A 20,552-nucleotide genomic window follows, 5' to 3' on the forward strand; every position below is an offset into this window, starting at 1 on the left:
AAATGTTAGTTGACCATATACCTTGGGGTACCTTTCAGGGTTTTCTGTTCTGTTCCATTGATCTGTGTGTCTGTTTTTGTGCCAGTACCATGCTGTTTTGAATACTACAGGTTTGCATTATTTCTTGAAGTCCGGTAACATCTTACCTCCAGTTTCATTCATTTTTATCCGTATTTCTTTGACCATTCAGGGTCTTTTGTGGTTCCACACAAATTTTAGTTTCATTTGCTCTAGTTTTGTGAAAAATGCTATTGGCATTTTGATACGGATTGCATTAAATGTGTGGAATGCTTTGGATAATGTGGAGATTTTAACAGTATTCTTCAAATCCACAAGCATGAAATATCTTACCATTTGCTTGTGTCATCCTGAATTCATTGCATAAGTGTTTGTTATAGAGTATAGATGTTTCAGCTCAGTGTTAACTTTATTCATAGGGTTGTTGAATTAATTTATTTATTTGGTACAATTATAAATGGTATGTTTCTTTAATTTCTCTTTCTGCTACTTTGTTATTAGTGCATAGGAACACTACCTATTTCTGGGCATTAATGTTGTATCCTGCCACTTTGCTGAATTAGTTTATGACCCATAGTAGTTTTATTGCTGGAGTCTTTACGATTTTCTATGTCATCTGCAAACTTTAATTTCATTCTTTTTGGATATTATTTCCCCAGCATCTTTTGTTGAAGACACAGGTTTTCCCCCATTGAATGGTCTTGGCAGCCTCGTTGAAAATCATTTACCATGTACTTGAAAAACTATTTCTGTACTGTTTATTCCATTGATCTGCATGTTTGCCTTTATTCCAGTCCACACTATTTTGATTAGTATAGCTTTGCAGAAGTTTTAAAGTCAGGAAGTGGTGAGATATTCAACTGTTCTTTTTCAGTATTTGGCTATTCTTGTCCCTTGATATTCCACATGTTTAGGGTGGATTTTTGTACTTTTGTGAAAAACCAAAAACCAAACCAAACCAAAACGAAAAAGCCCACACCATTGGAAACTTGATAGGGATTTCACTGAATCTGTAGATCACTTTGGTAATGTTGCCATCTTAACAATATCCTGACACTAGTATAGCCACCCCATTTGTCTTTTGGTTCTCTTTGTGTGTAATGTCTTTTTCTTACCTATTTACTCTACCTATGTGTATTTTGGATGGTAAGTGAGTCTCTTGTGGACAGTGTGTAGTAGGCTCATGCATTTGCTTGCCCATTTATTTACTTACATTTTTTATTGAGATATAAATGGCACGACATTTATTAGTTTCAGTTGTACAGCATAATGATTAACATTTGTATATGATCGAAAATGATCACAATAAGTCTAATTAATGTCCATCAACACACATTACTCACAAATTTTATTTTTCTTGTGATGAGAACTTTTAAGATCTTCTGCCTTGCCAACTTTCCAATATACAGTACAGTGTTAGTTACAGTCACAATATAATACATTACATCTTCAGGACTTACTTATAACTGGAAGTTTGTACCTTTTGACCACATTGACCCATTCCTGGCTCCCCCACCAACCCTGCTTCTGGCCACCACCAGAATTTCTTTTGTTTTTGTTTTAGGATCCACATATAAGTCAGGTCACAAGGTATTTATTTTTCTCTGCCTGACTTACTTCACTTACCATAATGTCCTCAAGGCCCATCCATGTTGTTGCAAGTGGCAGCATTCCCTTCCATTTTTATAGCTGAATAATATGCCCCTTCCCCTTTCTGTGAGTGTATGACTTCTTTATCCATTCATCAGTCAGTCGACACAGGTGGTTTTTATGTGTGGCTAATGTAAATAATGCTTCGGTGCACATATATGTTTGAGTTTGTACCTTCATTTCCTTCACAAAAGTACTCACAGGTGGAATATGGTACTCCTATTTTTAACTTTCCAAGAAACGTCCATACTAATCACCATGGTGGTTCTGTGGTTCTGAGCCTCTTGTAGGACAGTTATGTTTCTGTGCAAAATGCCATTACAGTTTGGATACAGACTGCATGAATTAGTAGATTGCCTGGGGTAGTATGAACATCTTAGAATGACAATTCTTCCAACCCATGAGCATGGAATTGCTTTACATTTATTTGTATATTACTCATTTATTATTATTATTTATTTATTTGACAGAGAGAGACAAAGCGAGAGAGGGAACACATGCAGCGGGGAGTGGGAGAGGGAGAAGCAGGCTTCCCACTGAGCAGGGAACCCGATGCGGGCTAGATCCCAGGACCCTGGGATCATGACCTGAGCCAAAGGCAGACACTTAACAACTGAGCCACCCAGGCACTCCTCTTTTTTTTCATCAATATCTTATAGTTTTCAGTACAGGTCTTTCATCCTCTTGGTTAAATTTATTCTGAAGTATTTTATTAGTGTAATCGTATAAGGGATTGTTTTCCCAATTTCTCTTTCTGGTACTCCCTTTGTTGCTGTGTAGAGAAAAACACAGCTGATTTCTGCATATTAATTTTATATTCTTTAACTTTACTGATTCATATATCCATTCTAACAGTTTTTTCGTCGAGTTGTAAGGGTTTTCTCTACATACATATCGTGTCATCTGCAATTAGTTAGAGACACTTTTTTCCTTTCCAATTTGAATTATTTTATTAGTATTTTTTCTTGTTGAATTGCTTGGCTAGAATTTCTTTTCTTTCTTTTTAAGATTTTATGTATTTATTTGACAGAGAGTGAGGGAGCACAAACAGGGGTAGTAGCAGAGGTAAAGGGAGAAGTAAGCTCCCTGCCTGACACAGGGCTCGATCCCAGGACCCCTGGATCAGGACCGGAGAGGAAGGCCGTCGCTTAACCGACTGAGCCACTCAGGCACCCCGTGGCTAAGATTTCTGCTACTATGTTGAATTAAAGTGGTGAGAGTGGGTATCTTTGTCTTTTTCCTGATCTTAAAGATCAGGAAAGCACTGATTTATTTATAGAGACAGGGAAGAGAGGGGGAGAGGGAGACGGAGAGAAAGGATCTCCAGTACTCTATGCTGAGGGTAGAGCCCATCACAGGGTTTGATCTCAAGACCCTGAGATCATGACCTGAGCCAAAATCAGAAATTGGATGCTTAACCTACTGAGGCACACAGAGCCCCCTCGGCTTTTCACCATGGACTGTGATGTTAAGTGTGCGCTTATCACATATGGCCTTTATTGTGATGAGGTGTGTTTCCTCCAAACCCACTTTATCAAGAGTTTTTATCATAAATGGATGTTGGTTTTTCTGCATGTACTATGATGATCCTATGGTTTTTGTCCTTTATTTTTTTGTTGTTGTAGTATATCATATTGATTGATTTGTGAATGTGGAACCATTCTTGTATTCCTGGGATAAATCCCACTTGATCGTGGTGTCTGATCATTTTACTGTATTGTTGAATTTGATTTGCTAATATATTGTTGAAGGTTTTTGCATCTATGCTGCTCAGGGATACTGGCCTATAATTTACTTTCCTGTCTTGTCCTTGTCTGGTTTTGCTGTCAGCATAGTGCTGGCCTCATGAAAATGAGATCAGAAGTTTTCCCTCCTCTTCAGTTTTTTCTTGGAAGAGATTGAGGTGGCGTGTTAATTCTTAAAAGTTTGGTAGAATTCCCTGGTGAGGCCCTTGGGTCCTAAACCTTAGTTTGTGGGGAAGTTGTTGATTACTGAGCTAATCTCCTTACTTGTAAGTTGTGTGTTCGTATTTTCTATATCTTCATGATTCTGCTCATAGGTTATTTGAATCTAGGAATTTATCAATTTCTTCTAGGTCGTCCAATTTGTTGATCTATAATTGTGTGTGATAATCTCTTATGATCCTTTGTATTTCTGTGGTATTTGTTTTTATGTCTCCTCCTTCATTTCTGATTTTGAATCCTGTTGTTTTCTTGGTAATTGTGGCTAAAGATTTGTCAATTTTATTATTATTATTTTTAAATCAGCTTAGTCACTGAGGTTTTCTATTGCCTTTTTAGCCTCTATTGCTTTTATTCCACCTGATCTGTGCTATTTCCTTACTTCTACTAATTTTGGGTTTTGTTTATTCTTTTTTGTTTGTTTGTTTGTTTTTTAGTTCCTTGAGGTATAAATTTAGGTGGTTCTTCATTTGGGCTCTGTGTTTTGATGGAGGCATTTATTACTAAGAACATCACTGTTAGAAATGTTTTTGCTGCGTCCCATTTTGGTAAGTTGTTTATCCACTTTAATTTGTCAGAAGATCTTTTTTAATTTCTTTTGATTTCTTCATTGATCCATTGGTTTTTCAGTATGTGATGTTTAATCTCCACACATTTGTGTATTTTCCCCTCCCCCCCGATATTGATTTCCTGTTCCGTACCATATTGTTTGAAAAAGGATGATACGATTTCAGTGTCCTCAAAATGGGCTTTGGGGCCTATCATAAGACCTCTCCTGGAGACTGTTGCAGGTGCACTTCAGAAAAATGTGTATTCTGCTTTTGGGTGGGGTGTCTCTGGTGCAGTTTTGTTATATCCTTTTGGTCTAACCTTTTTTAATCCATAGATTGATTTTCTGTTTGGGTGATCTTCCTTCTTGTCTCAGTGGAGTTTGCTTTGAAATCTGTTTTGTCTGAAATAAGTGTAGTTACCCCAGCATTTTTGGTTTCCATTTGCATGTACAATTTTTTCCATCCCCTCATTTTCAGTCCTGTGCATTCTTATTGTTGAAGTGAGGCTCTTCTAGGCAGCAAATGGCTAGTCTGTCTTGTTTTTTTAAATCTGTTCAGCCACTCTGTGTCTTTTGATTAGAGAATTTAGTCTATTTACATTTAAAATAACTGTTCCTGCTGTCCCTACTGCTGTTTTGTTCATTGTATTCTGTCTGTTAATGAATTACCAGTGTAAATGTGCTGTAATCATAGACCATAGTAGGACTCAAAAGCAAAACTATTCTTTCCTGGCAGGAATTTCAATGAAAGTATTTTTAGTAGCTGTAAACATGTTGCCTCCAAGAGTGTTTTTTTTTTTAAGATTTATTTGTTTGAGAGAGAGAGAGAGTGCAAGTGAGTTGCCTGAACATGTGGGGGGAGGGGCAGAGGGAGAGAGCAAGAATCTCAAGCAGACTCCCTGCTGAGCACTGAGCAAGACACGGCTGGATCCCATGACCCATGAGATTAGACCTGAGCTGAAACCGAGTCGGATGCTTAACTAACTGAGCCACCCAGGTGCCCCACCTCTAGGAGTGTTTGATAAATCAACATTTGTCAACATTTTTTTCTTCATGAAAGCTTTATTGAAGTGTCAGCAAGACTCCTATAATTTGCTCTGTCTACAATTGCCTTCTTCTCACTCACAAAGAGCTGCTAATTTTTTCAATAAAGTAGTTTTTGTATGTTCTTGTAGAAAAGCAAACCCAGATGGTGTGTACGTTCATAAGAAGTTTTCCTAAAAGATCTCTCTTTGTTTTTCATGAAAAAAATAGACACTGAGTTTTGATTTTCTTCATACACTAAATTATTTGCATACCTTTTTTATGTCTCAACTGAATAAGAGAGTAGTAGAAAGATTCCATGATGGTACCTCCCCAATTTTGCCAACTGTAACTCAGAGGTTCTTACTTTACTTTGTAAACATATGGAGTGCTTGTTAATTTTAGCTGGAGGAGAGCAGGAATGTTCAGAAGCAAATGAAGATTCTGCAGAAGAAACAAGCCCAGATCGTGAAAGAGAAAGTTCACTTGCAGAGTGAACACAGCAAGGCTGTCTTGGCAAGGAACAAGCTAGAGTCTCTTTGCAGGGAACTTCAGTGTCACAACAGGACATTAAAGGTTAGTTTGTTGACTTTTTTGTTTTTCAGGAGATCGTTAGGGTGATTTTATAATCACTGTGTATGTGTTCGAAGTAAATCCTTGCTTCACTTGCTGTACTGTAACTTGGTTGGAATAATGGGTGCCCGTTCATACTCCTAGGTACACTTGCTCTGATAGGTTAGGTTCCTGAGCAGAGGACTTTGTGGGGTCCTCAAGGACGTACTACCTTGCTTATTTGTTTATTCATTTTTGCCTGGGTTAATGCTGTATGTGAGTCCACTATAAATCTGAGACTCACTCTGTCTATCCAACTCATGGTTTCAGCTTCAAGGAAGAGCTCTGTAGTATGTATATCTTATACTTGATCACAGGGAACCGAGATGGTATTGATGTTTACGTCCATAGCCTTCCTGCTTAGTAGGGAGCTCAAGGTGGCCAGATACTCTGCTGATCATTAACGTAGTTGATTACCACACTCTTCTTAGATAAGAAATGAAATGCTTAGCTGAAATGAAGAGACTGGTAGGTACAGACTTGAATCAGAATGAGTTTAAGAAGGAAAAACAGGTTGCAGAGCTGAGCCGCACTATGGATGCTGATTGGTGAGGGTGCCTGAGTATTCTCTGCCAATCTTCAGCTATTCAGTTGCTAAATACTGCAGAATAGCACTTATACCTAGGCTGATTTTATGTACCTGTGTGTATGTAAAAAGTATATATAAATCCAGGTAGTCCTATATATAAATTAATGTCCTGTATATAGGATTATAGATTATTTGATTATTTGTATATGAAAAGGGTTATATGTGTGTGTATTATATATGCATATGATTTTATACATAAAGTATATGTATATTTATACATAAAGGAAGAGGGAACAGGTATCAAAATTTGTGTAAACCAGGGAAGAAGGAACAAGAACAGAGACTCTAGAAGGACTCTGCCTTCTATAAAGGGAACGTGTCTGCCTTTAGCTAACAGTAGCTAAGCAGGTACAAATGGAGTAGGATTTTGATTAAGTAGGATTTCTAATTACCTCTGTCACAGCAAACTCCCTGGAATATAGGACGACTCATGAAATGAATCCTTATGTAGTGTGAGGCTTGACCCCCACCCCCCCCGTTTAGAAGCCTTAAATTTGGATTTAACGAAAGTGGGTTTTTTTCCTCCTTATTTCAAATTAACATTTTGACTAGACTGATCATTGTTTAGGTAAAGCTCTTTTGTGCTTGTATCCTATGAAGGATGGAGAGTAAGGGTTTTTTTTTTTTTTATTATGTTCACTTAGCCACTGTACAGTACATCATTACTTTGTGATGTAGTGTTCAGTGATTCATTAGTTGTGTACAAAACCCATTGCTGGGTATTAAGGAGGGCACGTGTTGTGATGAGCACTGGGAGAATAAGCTTTTAAAATAAAGGTTCCATGTGTCCCTTGACCCTTAGGGAATGGAAAGTGTGACTCAGAAAGTAGGCTGCTAGATGGGACATCTCTCTTCAGACTGATATAGAATGATGTTTTGCCAAACCAGTGAGGAGAATAATGGGGAAAATAATGAGGAAGAATATGACTGTGTGGAGAAGCTTCTTACTTGTGATTTGGGCAGTAAGGTCTGCAAAGTCAGCAAAACACTTATTTGGTAAGCAGGGCAGTTGTTTCTCTCTGTTTATCTACTTAGGAAAATGTTTGCTTTTAAATGAAAGTTTTCTGGTCATAGATAAGGAGAAGGAGGTGAGAAGCAATACTTGGGGCAGGATTACATGAACTGACATAGCAGTAACATGAGCAGTTTATGTATGAGTTTTATACCATACCAGTAACAGAAATTATTTTGGATAATAAGGAAGAAAATACGCAGCAGGCACAAGAAGAGGAAGAACATCGTAAAGAAGCAACTGCACGTTTCCAGTTTACTTTAGATGAAATCCAGGCACAGCTGGAACAACATGACATACACAATGCCAAGCTCTGCCAGGAAAACACTGAACTGGGAGAGAAGCTGAAGAAACTTGTTGAACAGAATGCATTAAGAGAGGAGGTAAAGACGTTTTGTTTATTTAGACAGCATCTTGTTATGAAAAACTTTTCACCATTCATTACTAAAGACTACTGTCACAGGACAATATTTGAAAACTTGTGTACACAGGGTAGTAGTCGGGCATTCATTAGGAAAGTATTAGGCACACTGTGAAGGACTAATTGGGGATCATCACTGATGACCCCAGAGTCTTTGGATTTGGATTTGAGGTACTTTCTGCAAGACATGTTAAGTGGTACTTGTTTTCCCTGCGATAGTAGAAGATTGTGGTTTTAGCATACAGATTGTTTTTCTCATACCCAACCTACCAGTAAATAAATATTTGGCCCCCCGATATCCAATAACTCAGACTTCCATGGTAATCCATCATATATCTATGATGATACAAGGTATAGTACCATTGCATTCTACCTACCATACTTTTTGGGAGAAAAAAAAAAAGAAGCTTCTTTTAACAGAGCACCCAATCTGCTTGGTTGTCACACACAGTAAGTTTACAGGAATGATCTATAGCTGTACAGGTGCAGTTATTTTACACAAACTAGTCTGGAAGTTCCGTGGCATCCAGCTTAAGAGGAAATTGGTGATAACAGGCTCATTAAATTTTGTTACTTTCTGAGTTCAAGTGTACAGGGTGAGAGCCTTTGGGTTTTCCAGAGGGTACATTCCTCTGCCTTTATTATGCTTTAAGAGTAGTAAAATGTGGCATTAGGTGTGTTGAACTCCTCACACAACAGATTAAAACTGCTAATTCAAAAACATTCTGACCAATAAAAATGGCTAAAATGGTAAATTTTAAAATGGTGTATTTTATTCGCCAAAAGAGCCCCCAAACAAATCCAACAACAATTTCTATGGCCTTTATCCAATTGTACTTCAAATTTTAGATTGTTTTAACTTACGGAGTTATTTACAGCCTTTGAAAACATAGTTAGGATTTTGAGCATTTTCCTAACTATTCTCGTTCATTCATCTTTTAACAGCAAATCTGTGTTTAAGCATATCCGAGATGTCATATTACTTCACTCAGCACTATTTGAACATATCTTGAAAGGACAAGACTCTCTTGAAGCAGAAACACAATACCATTTTCACACCAAAATATTTAATAATAATTACTTAATCAACTACCTTGTCACTACCCACCTTTTTCTGTTCCCCAACCGCCTTTTTAAGATTGTTTTAATCAGATCCAAACAAGGTTTATACGTTTCATTGGTTGTTGTGTCTCAAGTCTTTTTTCAAATACAGGTTTCCATCTCTGTGTTCATTCTCCATGCAGTGTATTTATTGAAGAAACTGTTTTTCAGCCCTACAGAGTGGATTGTCTTTTCACTACGTTTATTTTATAAAGTCCTCATTTTCTTAAAGTTTTCTTTCATTCTGTGGTTGTTACAAATGACAGCCTATTTCATTATTAGAGTGGCACATTTTGGAAGTGTATGTTCAAATCATACTACGTGTAAGTCTTTTTGTTTTAGAATTTTCTCTCGTCTGCCCTTTTTTGTAAATGAGGTCAGAATATAATTTGATAATCTAAACAATTTACAAATTGTTTAGACAAATCTAGTGCACTCCTTAAAACTTAGATGACTGATTATTATCTAGCATTTCTTCCTATCACATGGAATATTGAACAAAAAGTTTTAATGTTTCTCCATCTGTAAAGGATGTTCTGATGACTTTATTATACAGAAATACTACTTAACAACCCAGTTTGGAAATAGGAATGACCTCTTCTCTTACTAAGTGTCTAATGTGGTTAGGCACCAAGCACATTAAATACTGTAAGCATTGTATTGATTTTTACAATAACGTCAGAAGGTACATGTGTGGCTGTCCTTCATATAGGACAATAAAGGAGCTGAGATTCATCAAGGAGCAGAATTTGTCCAAGGCCATACACTGAGCCATGATGCAACCCCAGGCCATTCCTACCACTTACCATGCTACTACTATCTACTCTAAGAAATTTGGGGAAATTTAATGAGGAGAAAAAGTATCCTGGAGTTGTGTGTATGATAAATGGGTTCCGTAGTTGGATCTCCTTATCTGTCTGGGGTTTTTTGGTTGTTGTTGTTTGTTTGTTTGTTTGTTTTGATAGTTTGAGCCTAATTCTCAGTGTAAAGCAGAAACAGGAACTACAAAGCCATTGATTGGCTTAGACCCCATCAACAAGAATGGCCTCAGCTTAGTAGTCAGAGGGAATCATTTCTGCAGCTGCAGAGTGGTTTGCAAGGTGACATGAATAGATGCTTCTGCAAACACAAGGATAGAAAGACCCAATGTTACTAGTTATGGTGGTATGAGCAGAAAGAACAGGGAAGGAAATTATTGTTAACTTGTGTTGTATCTCCTCACCAATGTATAGCCTTTTTCATTAAGTGACGGGAGAAATTTTATATTTTCTGTAGCATATTGATAAAGTGTTCAAACATAAGGAATTGCAGCAACAGCTTGTGGATGCCAGGCTTCAGCAAATAACACAGCTCATAGAGGAAGCAGATGAATAACACCAAAGGGAGAGAGAGTTTGTAAGTTCTGTTTCCTAAACCATTATTGCACAATTGTAAACAAAATATTTAAAATCCTTAAATTCATTCAATATTTTACATAGACCTGGGCATGTAATTTGTTTTTTTACTGTCAAGATTGAGAAATTTTAGAATACATTCTGCTTTTTATTTCTGTTGAAATTTTCTTACAGAAATAGACTTGGAAATAATTAGACCAAGTGAGTCGAAAGACCTGCAGTTGGCGATTTTGTTCACGTGTAGAATGTTATCTTGATTTTTAGGTAACAGTCACCAGGTACAATAGTTGTGGCAGGTATTGGCAAATTAGGCCTTAAGAGCTACAGACAGTTACATTTCAGATCAAGTTTACTGTCTCCTATAGCCTGTTACATTTTCTCTTAAATGAGTAACTTGAAATAGGCAAGCTAGTTGTTTAACAACTCTGGTATAATTTTCTGGTAAAATTTAACAGAATTCCCTATTTCCTTAATCATGCAGCATTTTTCCCCTGAAGATGTACTTAGATTATTTTGTGTGTCAGTAATTGTGAACATAGTGAAATCTCATATGTAACATACAGGTCAAACTGTATATTCTTAAGTTAGCTTAGATAAATTGTGGACTATTTCATCAAGCATTTCACATTTCATTCAAGTACCCTAGATGCTGAGGTAATGATGATATGAAATGCTTAGTTCCTGAATCTTCCTCAGGATGTGAACAACACATACTAAGTCTGAGTTTGGAAAGATGGATTTTCCAAAGCATGGACACCTTTAGTGCAGTGCAACAGTGATACCTGGTGTACAACTGAAGGAACTGTTGCCATTTCCAACCTGGAGTATAAAGAGTGTGTGTGTGTGTGTGTGTGTGTGTACACGTATGTATACATAAACGTGTACATACATACATTACATGTATTATACTTTCTGGTTGGTTTACAAACCTTATTTGTAATATATGTGACATTTTACTTCTGAAATTCAAAGACTGAATTTCACAACTGCTTACTCTACAACTTTTTACTATATAATTTTCTTAAAAACCTGGGTACAAAACTAGACCCTCCTCTTCCCCACTTTTTTTTTTTAAATGTAAGCAGAAACTGATACCTGTTTTCACTGCTTTGCTCTGTGTGTCCCCTTTCTACCTGCCTCATCTTATGTCTCTCTTGGAGTGGAAAGGCTTTCTAAACCACCTAGATAATGCCAAGGTTTCCAGTCCTGTTTTGTGCTTCTAAGTGTAGTTGCCTGATTTCGTTCACCTAAACATGACAATTTTAACCCTGAGTTTTATAAACCCTATTATGCCTCCAGGGTACTTTTTCTCCTTAAGCAGTTTAAAGATGCTTCCCACATTCCAAAGTATTAGCAGATGGTGCAGATCAAAGATAGAAATACTTGGCAACTGATATAATAGGATGCTTGACCTGTGATTCTTGTGAAAATCATGAGAGGGAACAGTAAACCTAAGTATCTGGTTATTTAACGTTTCAGCCACATGTGTAATTGCTATTAGTATTTTGCCAGAATGTTTCTGTTTCCTAGTTCTTAAAAGAAGCAACAGAATCGAGGTACAAATATGAAGAAATGAAACAGCAAGAAGTACAATTAAAACAGCAGGTAACTTGACAACAGAGGATAGTAGAATTTGTGAGTTGTTGTTCCCAGCCAATGCCAGCTAGAACTGAAAAATAGATCTCTTGACCTCCTGGAATGTTCCTCTTCATTTATGGTAACTAAATCATCATAAGTTGACTAGGACTTTTCTCAAACTAACACTGTGAGTCCTGTGTCTCAAAGAACTCCCTAGTCCCAAGCAAGTCTGGATGGCTGGTGAGCCTATTTTCAGTGTCCTCTTTCCAATGTCCTAGATTATCTTCTCCAGGGCTTTTGAATTTTGTTCTATGGGGAAAATAAAACAGGCAGAAAATACATACCTTGTTGTATGTGTCGTCTTAAAAACCTGCATATGCTTACCAAATTCACTTTGCAGGTGAGTGTGTGTAGTGTGTGTCTGTGTACTTTCTAAAGGAGGAATTCAGATTCTTTGAGTTCATCCTTCTTATGTAGTTGCTTTATGTGGCATAAAGGAAGTAGATGCTGCATCATCGCTTCAGAAAAAGGTCCAGGAAAGATGGTGCTTCCATCTCTGAAAGATTACTAATATCTACCTAGTGCTTATAGACAATAACAATTAGGTATTTATCCATATAATTTATTCTTTTACTTAACCAAATTATATGTTGTTGAAAAAAATATCACATACTTTTTAAAACTTTATTAAATGGTGTTTAACATAAGGACTCTCTTAATTAGTTCTAAAATACACTCATATATTAAGACTGGCACACACGCTCATGAGCAACTCTTCTGTGAGTGCTCTTTATCGCTTTGGGAACAGTTTTTAATGTGATATGGGTGATAAAGCTAGTAGCCCCACTTACTGTGAAAATTGAAGAGGAATCAGATATGAGAAGTCTTTTCTTCTTATGAAGCATAAGTTATGACTCTGCTTAGCATGCTTCCAGAAACTTCAAACCCTTGCTTATTAGTCCTATATACTCAGAAATCCATATAAAAGGCAGAGAGGATTGATGTGGAGAAGGTATACAATGTCTATATACAGCTTTGGAAGATGTTCTTTAATGTGGGATCATTGATAATTTCTCCAGTACCAGTCAGCAAAGGGCGTGTGATCAAGCGCCCAGTCAGCTCTGATTCTGTTGGGCTGTTCTTATTGCAACTTCTGTTGTCTGTACATCTGTGTCACTATGGGTCGTGTTATCGGATCATTACTTTGTATCCTTTGCTGTCGCCTCTTCCTTGTCCCAGTCCTTAAATGTGGCTCTCCTTTCCAAGACTCAGTCTCACGTGTCAGTTTCCAGCATTTGTTGAGGATAGACTCACATTGGTGTGTGTTGACCATAAGGCAGGCATGTACGTCCAGGGGTGTTGGTAGTTGCCACTTACTAACTACCCAGTTTGAGCCACCATTGAGCTCTTGGATGGGACAGTCTACCTGTTCCATCTTCAGTATATGCACACCATGCCCAGACTGCCATAACTTCTTATCTCCCTCAAGTGCCCAAACTGCTCCCTTTGTCTCCCTGAGCAGCACCATTGCTCTGACTGCAGGCCAGCACCTTCAGAAGCCCTGTCAGTGTGTGTCCCTCTACAGACTACTCACAGGATTTTCCACATCGCTCCTGAGTTTTGATTCAGCCTGGTCCTTTGTCAACGTCTAGTGCGTTGGGGTCCCTGGGTAAGGGTCGCGAAATCACCGGGACACAGGGGATGCAGAGCAAAGGCAGGCCTTGCAACTGCATGCTGTCGTTTATTTTCCACATAGCTATATACTTGTAGCAATCAGGTAAGCATAACAATATGTACTTTCACACATACTGGGATTAAACTAACATCCTTGAAGAAAGATACATTAAAGAATTCTCTCAGCCACCCTTCCTCTGGAGACAGCATGTTGTTGTCCTAAGGAGGGACGCCTCTAATCTAGTCAAGAGCCACTTCTTGCAGATCCAGGCATTCAGAACTTGCAACATGAGATAAGGGGAAGAGAACATTTTCTCCTCCTTGCTCAGGTTTGCCTGGCTTTCCTAACTCTCACTGCAGTCCTTGAATGACCCTGGCTCGCAAGGGGCCTGCAAGCCTATGCCATCTCATTTCCCCCTTTTTTCTTTTGTTTTAATAAAATTGCCTTCCAGAGGGTGGCCATAGAATTCTGGGACGGTTTTATATAGCAGAAATGTAGCAGCGTAAAGCATAAGATAACAATTAGCAACACAATGCCCATTCCTCCAGCAGTATGCCCTAAACTCTGAATGATACCTTTTGGGTCTAATCCCTCAAGTTGTTTAAGGAATATTCTGGCTTAAATTCTATAGAATTATTAACACAAGAGTATAATCGGCATTTGATACAGTTAATTCCATTATAGAAACTAAAGTTCCCAACCAGAAATAGATATGGCAGAGGTACACAAGCAGTTACATTCATTTCTTTAAAAATAGTGAAATTATAAGTTGATGCAGAGTTCGCTGTGCCAGAAAAAGTTCCATTGTAAATTCTAACAGTCTTAAGCGTGGCTGCAATTTTCCATAAGTGTGTTTGAATATGATCAGGAAATTTCTGATGTGCTACACGAGGATTTGCAATGCCGCCATCTCCCCAGGCCATCAATTGATGATTTACCATTGGCTCACTCCAGTTGTTCTGCGGTGGTATCCTATAAGTTAAAGATAAATCACAATGTGTTTTATTCCATTCTGAGCAATTCCGAAGAAATTGACCATATGGCCCCCACATAAGCAAATTCTTGTAAAATTTTGCAAACTTTCCAACACATTCCTGCCATACAAACGGCTTATAGGCCAGTCTTATGTATGTGAAGTCAGGACAGACAGGAAATGAGGGGAACTTATCAAATGTAACATTTCCCCATGTCATGTTAAGAGACCATGCCTCAAATCTTTGTAAATGAGTTTGGGATCCATTAGACATATCGCCGGGTAGGATCCAGTTTTGCCAGTTCATTTTGGCACAGGGAGAGGGGCCAAGACAAATGTAAGGACCATCCCCTTTATGTAGAAAATCAAATAGGGAGCCATCATCTTGATTAAGGTAAGTAAGATTTTTCCAAGGGGGTGAAAGTATCACTGGGGAAGTATAAATAGGAATATCCGCACTTCCCCAGGGTGCAGGTTCCATCCTAGGTGGGTTGGGTATATAGGCCCAATAGCTTACATCTGTCGCTTCAGCGGAGGATGATACAGTAAGTAAAGCGCACATGGCCAAAAACAAATTTTCGGGTGTGCAAGCCTTCCCTGTCCGCTGCAAGATTTTTTGCCCTTCCCCACCAAGCCTTTTAATTTGTCCCCAGGTAGGCAAAACAGTAGCAAATGTTTGCCGACGGCGACGTCGTCCCCCCAAATTTAGGTGTGCCATGGCCTGTATTGGAAGTTCATCGTGGTCTGGATTCCTTGCTCGTCGCCTGACAGGATACGGTGCCGTTCGAATTGGTCCTTGGCTGGATCCACCTCGCGGGGAGCCAGGAACAGGTCCGTCCATCCTCTGTGGAGACATAAGCATAACCCTTCCTTCTGGTTGCCACTCTGCATCTGCAGCCGGTTTAAACCATATTTTTTCATTTAACGGAGGAGGAGCAGCCTCTCCCTCTATGAAATGCTTTTCTGCTCGGGAAAGAATATCTCCTTGCGGAAGATTCAAGAAATTCAGTGTAAATAGTGCCTGTATCAAAATAGAACGTGCATTAGATTGAGTAAATGATAATATATGATCCTTTTTCCTCCCTTTTAATTTTTTAATTTGTAACTTTAAAGTACTATGCGCACGTTCCACAATAGCCTGTCCTTGGGGGTTGTACTCAATGCCTGTTTTATGCATTATACTATATTGTTTACAAAAGGCTTGAAATTTTTTGCTGCTATATGCAGGGCCATTGTCTGTCTTAATGATAGATGGTAAACCCATCACAGCGAAAGTTTCTAATAGATGGGTGATGACATGTTGTGCAGTTTCACCAACTTGTGCCGTAGCCCACATGAAATGAGAATAAGTATCTATTACTACGTGCACATAAGAGAATCGGCCAAACTGCACCACATGAGTAACATCCATTTGCCAAAGTTCATTGGCATATGTGCCTCGGGGGTTTACCCCAGCTTTTGTAGTGCGCAGATGTAAAGGTCTACAGATTGGACATTGCTTCACGATAGATTTTGCTTGACGGTATGGAATTTTATATTGAACATGTAACCTTCCGGCATTGGTATGCAATAAATTATGTTCTTCCTCCGCAGATGCAAATGACACCAAAGCGTCCACTTGAGCATTACCATGTGTCAATGAACCAGGAAGATTAGTATGGGAACGAATATGAGTCACATAAATACGAGCATTCCGGCTTCTAAGCAAAGTTTGCAAAAGTAAAAATAGGTTAAGTAAATTGGACTTATGTGAATGTACAACAGCAGTGTATATATTTTTAAGGACTCCTACAGCGTAAGCAGAGTCAGCGATAATATTTACAGCGGAGGGAAAATCCTTTAACACCTGAGTAATGGCGAATAATTCATTTTGCTGGACTGAATTAAAGTCTGTATATTGAACCCAATATTTAGTAGGGGTCCAGTAAGCACTTTTAGTTTTGGAGCCATCGGTAAAGACCGTGGGTGCATCAATTAGGGGCTGATCACTGATGATATCCTGAATAACAAACTCTTGTTTACGAAAACAGTCCCATAATTTTCCTTTGGGAAAATGATAATTAATTTGACCAACATACCCTGCAAGAGCAATTTGTAGTTCTTCCATATTTCGTAACAAAAATGAAAATTGATCCTTGGACAGGGGGATAATAATGTCCATAATATCACAACCAGTTATGGTTATAGCCCTGTCTCGAGCTTGTTCTATCAGATATGCTATTTGAATACCATAGGGCATAATAATTTTTGAAAAATGATGTTTAGTATAGATCCATTCAATGGGTAACTCATTTTGACCTAGTATAGCCGTGAGATATTGCCATGTATGAAGAATATACAATTTTAGAGGCAAGGAGGGATCAATTCGGGTTAAGAAAGCAGATTTAATTTTTTCCTCTACAAACTGTAGTTCAATTTCGGCTTCAGTAGTAAGTTGTCTGGGGCTATTGATATCAGGGTTTCCCTGTAGGTTTTCAAATAAGTTATGCAATCGGTAAGTAGGGATACCTAGAGAGGGTCGCAACCAATTAATATCCCCTAATAGTTTTTGGAAATCATTTAAAGTTCTCAAGTTATCCCTACGAATAGCCATCTTCTGTGGCCTAATTGCATTTCTTTCTATCACATATCCCAGATAATTGATGATATCTCCTTTTTGAATTTTCTCTGGGGCAATTATTAAGCCAAAAGGAGCAAAGTACTCAGGTAATAATTTTAAAATTTTATCCAATTCATTTTGATGAGGGCTAGCGAACAGGATGTCATCCATATAATGAGATATGTATACATGGGACCACCTTTGCCGTACAGGGCGCAAAGCAGCATCAACATAAAGCTGGCACATAGTAGGAGAGTTCATCATGCCTTGAGGTAAAACTTTCCATTGGAACCTTTGATGAGGTCCCTGTCTATTTATAGGGGGAAGGGAAAAGGGAAAGCGTTTTTTATCATCTTTATGCACAGGGATAGTGAAGAAACAGTCTTGTAGATCAATAACTACAGTATGCCAACCTTTTGGTAAGACAGCTGGCGAAGGTATACCAGGCTGAAGGGCCCCCATAGGGAACATGGAGTTGTTAACCCCACGTAGATCAGTAAGTAGACGCCATTTACCTGAGGTCTTCTTTATAACAAAAATTGGAGAATTCCACGGGGAAGTGGAATGCTCAATATGTTGCTTTTGTAATTGTTCTTGAACCAATTGATGGGCAGCAGTAAGTTTTTCCTTAGTTAAAGGCCATTGTTCAATCCACAAAGGATCTTCAGATTTCCATAAAATTTTGATGGGTTCCATCTACAGTTAGAATTCGAGATGAGCTCCCCACTGCTCTAGGACATCGCGGCCCAAAATATTTAAAGGAACATCTAAAATATATGGTTTTAGGACAGCCATCTGACCATCCTGGGAAGTAAATGTCACGAACTGAGTAGCTAGGCCGATACTGTGAACGGGAGTATTGCCAACTCCTTTTATGTGACAAGGCACGATAGTATAGGGGAGCTTCTCAGGCCAATCAGCAGTCTTAATAATAGTGATGTCTGATCCAGTATCTAGTAAAACAGTAATATCTTTAGTATTCAATTTAACTTTCATCAAGGGCTGCATATGAGTTATCTGTGTAGTCCAAAAAACATTTTTTGTGTCTGTACTACCGAATCCCCCATGTCTAATAACAGTAGACTGACCGACAGAAAGGTAAGGTAATAACAATAATTGGGCAATGCGTTCTCCTGCTTCAAAAGATATATCAACTAGGGAAGACATAAGAATTTGGATTTCTCCCATATAATCAGCATCAATTATGCCTAAATGAACTGTTACTCCCTTTGATGTCAGGCTTGAGCGTCCAGTTAATAAAGCAAAGGTGCCAGTTGGCAAAGGTCCATAAATGCCAGTGGGCACTCTCTGCGGTTTGTCCCCTCCTTTTAAAGTAAATGATTTTATGGCTGGTATATCCACTGTGGCGCTGTGTTGGGTGGCTGGGCTAAGGGAGAATATAGTTGGTTTCCCCTGTTCGTTTGTCCTGGGCCCGGGGTAGGGCCCGAAATGGAGTTTCCCTGGTGCTTCTCTGCAAAACTGGTATTTAGTTTAGCATGACATTCGCGAGCCCAATGCTTTCCCTTTTTACATAGTGGACAAATTCCAAGCCCACGCCCTTTATCAAGTTTCTTCCCTTTACAATTCTTTCTCAAATGTCCTGGTTGCCCGCAGCCAAAACATTTCATCTTATCTAGTTGTTTGGACTGCAAGGAATGCCAAGTAGTGGCCATAGTTTCAGCAAACAGCTGCATCTTTCGACTTTCTGATGTTACATCCCTACAGGCCTTCATAAAAGTGTTAATGTCTCCTGTATCCTTAATGGGTAATATAACTCTCTTACAATCCTCATTAGCATTCTCATATGCTAGCAGTCTTAACAACTGTTGTCTAGCTTCTTCTCCAATAACAGTTCTTTCTAAAGTTAATTTTAATCGTGATAAGAATTCAACATAAGGTTCATTAGTCTTTTGAATAACTTTAGTCCATGATCCATAGTGCTCCCCTGTTGGCCGAATACGTTCCCAAGCCTCTAAACCTATCTCCCGCAATTGCTCATGAATTTCTTCAGGGGTATTAACCTGGGCAGCAATATCAGAATATTGACCTATCCCTGCCAACATTTGATAATCTATAACCTGTATACGAGGGTTAGGGCTTAATGTGTTCTGACGAGCCCGATCCATACATAGCTCAGAAAACCACATCTGCCATTGCAGATACTCAGGCTCTTTCAGAAGGGCTCTACAAAGGACCCTCCAATCTTCAGGGGAAAAGTTGTTATAATGTCAAGCTAATCCATTAAGTAGCTCCTTCACATAATGTGACTGTGGTCCATATAGAGACACTGCCTTTTTCAAGCGACCGATATCCTCTATTCCGATACCTTTATAATATGGTGCTTGTGCTACTCCCTGGACCGGGGGAGGCCTGATAACAGGAAAAGCAAAGACAGAATTATCAGCCTCGCTCTCATCATCGCTATCTTCTAGCGCATCAAGCTCAGCCAAGGCAGCAGAAAGGAAAGGATTCTTAAGAGAAAGACCTGGTGCGGGTGGCAGAGGTGGAGCGGAGGGTTTTTTAGGGGGCTTCTTAGATCCCTCTGCTATAGCTAGAACCCGCTGGAGAATCTTTTGTAAGTGCTCCGTCCCGGAATCCGATTTTACTTTTGGTTTTGTTTCAATGTGGCCACACTCACTCGGTTCCTGAGACGGTGCAAGCTCAAAAGTATCTCTTACTACCGCCTTTAAGCACATCTCAATATCAGTAGAAGCAACAGTAATGCCATAGACAGCAAGTGAATGCTTCAGCATTCGAACATAAGGAGTAGAAGTTTCTTGTCCCATAACCCTGTTATTTTAAGTTACTCACCCTTCCTGTACGTCCTTCAGGGTCCCTGTTCGGGCGCCAATTGTCAACGTCTAGTGCGTTGGGGTCCCTGGGTAAGGGTCGCGAAATCACCGGGACACAGGGGATGCAGAGCAAAGGCAGGCCTTGCAACTGCATGCTGTCGTTTATTTTCCACATAGCTATATACTTGTAGCAATCAGGTAAGCATAACAATATGTACTTTCACACATACTGGGATTAAACTAACATCCTTGAAGAAAGATACATTAAAGAATTCTCTCAGCCACCCTTCCTCTGGAGACAGCATGTTGTTGTCCTAAGGAGGGACGCCTCTAATCTAGTCAAGAGCCACTTCTTGCAGATCCAGGCATTCAGAACTTGCAACATGAGATAAGGGGAAGAGAACATTTTCTCCTCCTTGCTCAGGTTTGCCTGGCTTTCCTAACTCTCACTGCAGTCCTTGAATGACCCTGGCTCGCAAGGGGCCTGCAAGCCTATGCCATCTCAGTCCTTGCCTTCCCTTTCTGTGGAAGTGAGTTGGTTATCTTATAATCATCTTGTCTACCCTGTTACCGGTAACACTCCCTTTAGTGTGTTTCTCCCTCC

General features: G+C 39.0%; 1 pseudogene; it reads left to right on the forward strand.

Moving 5' to 3' along the window:
• LOC148162017 (gamma-taxilin-like) overlaps positions 1-20,552 on the forward strand; it is a 44,159-nt pseudogene that overhangs the window by 18,560 nt on the left and 5,047 nt on the right.

This window comes from Eumetopias jubatus, unplaced genomic scaffold (genome assembly GCF_037043125.1).
Source record: "Eumetopias jubatus isolate StellerSeaLion01/CBP00866 unplaced genomic scaffold, mEumJub1_p1.0 scaffold_27, whole genome shotgun sequence".
NCBI classification, from domain to species: Eukaryota; Metazoa; Chordata; class Mammalia; order Carnivora; family Otariidae; genus Eumetopias; species Eumetopias jubatus.